The sequence below is a fragment of the Temnothorax nylanderi genome, unplaced genomic scaffold, assembly GCF_030848795.1.
Source record: "Temnothorax nylanderi isolate EJ_2023f unplaced genomic scaffold, tnyl_v1.0 TNYL_tig0564_pilon, whole genome shotgun sequence".
NCBI classification, from domain to species: domain Eukaryota; kingdom Metazoa; phylum Arthropoda; class Insecta; order Hymenoptera; family Formicidae; genus Temnothorax; species Temnothorax nylanderi.
Window position 1 is genome coordinate 4,528 of NW_027249626.1, and position 5,008 is coordinate 9,535.

The window sequence follows — 5,008 nt, forward strand, 5'->3', positions numbered from 1 at the left end:
CTGGCAAAATGCGTCCTTCGACGAAGTGCTGAAGGAACTCGGCGTCCCGGAACTTCCCGATGTCACGGGCGGGAAAACGCCGTTGTATTTCGCCGATTGTAGAATAATCAGCGAAGGCATGCTCAAAGACCTCATTATTAAACGAACTAAACTCCTAGTCGAACGCATGCAATCAACTAAGGTGGATCGTGGCACTCAAACCTTCGTCACCTCCGTAGGCAAAAAGCACGTCGCTGGATGCGTCAACTGCCGCTCAAAGGAGCATCATTTCAAAGATTGCAGACTGCCCTATTGTCCCGGATTCTGCCAAGTTTGCGGGGGCCGATGGATTCGACACCGACGACTGCGTCTACCCACATGGGATAGAACACGAACCTCGCCCTCAACGGTGCCCCGGATGCGCTACGGACTTGTCTCTCTATTGCCCGGAATGCCCGGACTGCAATATCCGGTGCGGAGACATCGTCGACTGGTTGAGACTCAATTACGCAACCTGGCCTACAGCATTGATACCCAAAGACCACCAATACCTGGTCAACGAGGGCACAGAGACCCTGAAAGGAGAGTCAAGGCTAAATTCGACGACCCCACCGGACTATCCAAACCGTGTACGCGCCTTCCTAATTCGGGAGAAACGCCCTTTCTCCGCACCGGTCGTCGCCAACTCCGCTGCACCATCAGCAAGAGAGTTGTCGGTAGAAAAGAACCTTCTTGCGATTCAAGCAGTATGCGCACCGCGCAACAAGGAAAGCGCTGGATGAGATCATGCGGGAGAGGCGGAAATCGAGACGGGGAGGAAATCCACGTCTTAGTACCCACCAAGTACAAGAAGAGGACGTAAGCTACCCTCCTCATGAAGACCTCGACGACCAATGTTAAACATTTTGTTCTAAATATTCTGTTTTTCATAGGTTTGTTTTGGCCGAGTTTATTATTCACCGTGACTATTGACAAGTTTAATTTATGTTGTTTCGGTGAATTTGTCAAATTTATTTAAGGAAGGGTCGTCGAAATAAGTATAGATAAGTCTTCCGTTGCGTTCTTTCGTCTCACTTAGCAAATAAGCATTACAAGATTATAAAGCATAATTTGTCACCAAAATAATAAGTGTTACCATTTCCAGCCCCACTTACTAACATCTCTTCCTCAAATTGCCAAAGTCAATGAGAAATGTCATACCCATAAATTATGGGTGAAAGGGAGATTTTCAGGTGACTATAAGTGGAGCAGCAAGGCGAAGGTACGGCCCGTACGAGACCTCCGAACATCTCATTCACGATGTCAAGGTTCGAGGAGGGGAGTGTGACAGGAGAATATAATCCTTCCCCTCGACATCGACACTCGACGTAATAATCGATCCGATAGGGCTGCCGATTGTCGTATTGCCCGCGCTGTGCGAGCGCCGAGACCCGAAAACCGCCGAGACAAAGGTCCAATAGCGTAGCCGCACGCGACGAAATATATCGACCGATAACGACTAGGATCGAAGGTATGGTCGCGTGGTAGCAGGACGACCGAGAGATCGACGAAAAGGGACTCTCTCGTCGGTCTTCGGCGTGAACAGTCCGAATCATACATTGTCATATTAGAGCGTTAGAGAACTTGCTCGTCGGTCTTCGGCGTGCAGAGTCCGAGTAATTTTGTCTGCCAGTCGAGAATACTGTAGAGCGTTGTGTTGTACGAGTGTTCCGAGCAATTGTCAACGTGATATAGAGATTGTGAGCGGGCCGTACGCTGTATACGGTAGCAGTAACGTAACCTGTACGTAAGTTAATTAAATTAATACGCTTGTATAGCTTGTCTATCTCCCTTCTTTTGACTTTCGCAACATTCCTTGGGTCCCCGACGGAACTCCCCTTGAGTGTCTCATAATTAGTCGCGGATTAATAAACGTGAGTTTGTTAGTTCTCACAAAACTAACTGGCGCCCAATTATTGGAAAGTACAGAAAATTTTAGAGCCCTGGCAGCCCTTGACCCAGGCCGCGCCAGGTGTCGGCATTATTCGTCGAGTATTAAGTGGTAAAAGAATAACGCCGGTCTCAATCTTCAGTGATTTATTCTGTATATAAAAATACATTATATCACTTTTTTATCTTTTCAGATTTTTTTTCTTTGTTTACGGGTGTTTGCAAATCTAAGCCATTCCATTATAGAGTGTTCCAAGTCTTTCTCTGTATTACAAGGGATTATTGTCTAAAAGCTTCCAAAACAAGAAGAATTCAATATAGGTTAGATAAGAGAAAGGTTATAATTTAATATATACATAATTTAATAATAATAATAATAAGCAGCTTTACTTACGCAGCTTCTTGGTCATCCTTTAGCATTTCCTCAAAAGTAAGAAAACTGTCAATAGAAGTTAAGGGAAGATGTTCATCCCCAATCTTAGTATCTCGTACAGAGTTTTCCTTATGATATATTGTTCACTGATGTTTATCTTTAGCCAGGGTCAAATTTTCCAAATGGTGGTTTCTTGAATTTGATACAACAATTGATCCTGTATATTAAGATATATTCATTGCCTGTACATATAAAATATGCTTACAATAATATATTTATATACTTTGGAGTGTGATAGCACATATATATGTGAAAAAAATATAGAAATAAATAAAAAGTCAGTTTTGGTCTTGTTTATACTGATCGTTTGTTACGTCTATCAACTTTATACTAATTTTATACTAAATTACTCTTTCAGTGATATAATGCAAACGATGATGTATTAAAGCCGTACAATACTTCTTCAACAAATCGTCTCCATGCATGTATTGTACCAGCTTTATACGTTATCGTTTACATATTTCGCCAAATTTTGAGGTTATTTTATAGAAAGTTACACTGTTTGGTACCATCGAAATAATAGCATTGACGAACCTTGATGATATTTTTGATATGTCCAAAGACAAGTCTATTATAGAACGTAGATAGATTTGATATTTCCTCTCTTCTGTAAATCTCTCTTGTAAATTGGAAATGAATCCTGCATCACCAGCTACTATTCATAGCACGTATGGTTAATTGAGTTCTTATCATTAATATACAACTTTTATAATATAATAGTTACTTACTGATATATAAATATGCTGTAAATAAAGAGCACTCCGCATTGCTCGATCCACACACGTGTATACGCACTCTCAGAAAGAATTTCTAATAACGAGACAAAAATATTTTTGACATGTTTAATCTCATCACAACTTGAAGCAGTATAAAAATAAAACAATATTAATCCGAATCCCTCCAACGTTTTTTCCGCCATTTAATCAACGAGATTTTGACTGTTTGCCGTTTCGAGAGTAAATGAGCTAGTGCTCTGAAATTTCTACCTGATGTTCCCTACTAGGGCTGCGTTTCTGTATTCACTGTAAGTACTGACGATGTGACGTCATTAAGCACAGCTGCAAGATCGTTCCGTAATTACTTCTGTTGCTTTTACCGCATATAACGCTGCAATAACGGAACGATATCCGCAGTACTGCGACTGTTGTTATGTATAAGAAAGAAATATAACCTATCTTAACCTATCTTAGACACGTCGTGACACGACGATAGGAGCACCTATTCTAAATATATAAAAAAGAATCAGTTTTCAGATTTATGAAAATATCGAAATTATTTATTATTATATTAATTATATTAATTTAGTAACCTTTTCGGGCTTTTTCCGCATCTTCGTGACCAGTGATTGGCAAAAAAATTTTCATTATTTATTTTTTAAATGTCAAAGCAATCATTAATAAGCCAAAATACAATATATTAAGTGCCAAAAAAATAAAATTTTTAAACTTATTTTTATTTACCTAACAATTTGTAAATAATTTCAAAAAAAGATTATTTTTACAAAAATTATTAATGTTTAACATTATTTTTTAATTCTTAGAAAATTTAATAATAAATCGAGAATTATAACTAATTTTTCAAAATAAATAATTGAATAAAAATAATTTCTAATTTTCTAAAAAATAATAATAAAAAACAAATATTTTTTAATTTTTCAGAAAATTAACAATTAAATAAAAATAATTTTTTATCCTTGACTCTGAAACAAGTTGTCTTGGCAAAAACAAGTATGAACATGAGGTAACTGACAATATTACAATCAGAGATACTGGGCAAGACGAAGGGGACGGATATACGCGATTGGTCAAAACCTGTTAACGTGTTAACGTTTTATGAAAAGGGTGTGTGGCTAGCATTAGAGCCATCGCACACGAAATGCATAGCTTAGCATAAGCGTATTACTAGCGCTACTTGTACTTCCCAGTCATCTCGGTGGAAAATTGAAAATTTCTTATTAATGTAATTTCTTATTTAAAAAATCCAATGTGATCCCCCGAAAAGTGATCCCCCGATTCAAAAGTACTTTATTATCAATATTTTTTTAGACCTTTTTGTATATATGTGGTATTGTTGGTGTAGAATTTGCATATTGTAACAAATTTTAAAAATTCCAAAAATAAATCCAATATGGCGGACTCAAATATTTGTGAATTTTTAAAACTTTAACAAAAGTTTCGCTCGACAAGCAATAGCTAAATAATATCAAACGGCCAATTTCGAGCTAATACCAGATGTTAGAAAAAAATATTTAATACATTCAATAATCGTATACAGACTTTTAAAACTTTATATTTTAACCTTTTTTGTACATATAAGGTTTTTAAAAGAAGCAATAAAAAAACAGAAAAAACATTCAAAGAAAGTCGATAATAAACAATTAAACTTTATTTATATTAAAAAATATAATTTTGTAAAAAAAAAACAATAATTCTCAAACTTAAATGTTTGATAAAGTTGGTGTGATTGAAGAAAAGATGTGTTTAATCAACGAAAATTATATATGTTGCTTTATCTAGAGTGAGATCATTTGATTCAGTTATTAAGTTTTTCTAGGTAACCAACGTCAAGTTAGAAACGTTAAAAATTATTTATATCAAGAAATATCTGAATAAATAAGAAAAATACGTATATGAACACATAAAATTAACAATTATTTGTTTATAATTA

The 5,008-nt window shown here is 36.3% G+C and overlaps 1 long non-coding RNA gene across 1 annotated transcript; it reads right to left on the minus strand.

The window, feature by feature from the left end:
* Window positions 1–2,040: 2,040 nt before the first annotated feature.
* On the minus strand, window positions 2,041–2,404 carry LOC139783956 (uncharacterized). The gene is made up of 2 exons (XR_011721432.1): window positions 2,303–2,404; window positions 2,041–2,201 (listed from the first exon to the last, which is right to left on the minus strand). It is a non-coding gene; the product is annotated as an uncharacterized lncRNA (long non-coding RNA).
* Between the last annotated feature and the right edge of the window lie 2,604 nt (window positions 2,405–5,008).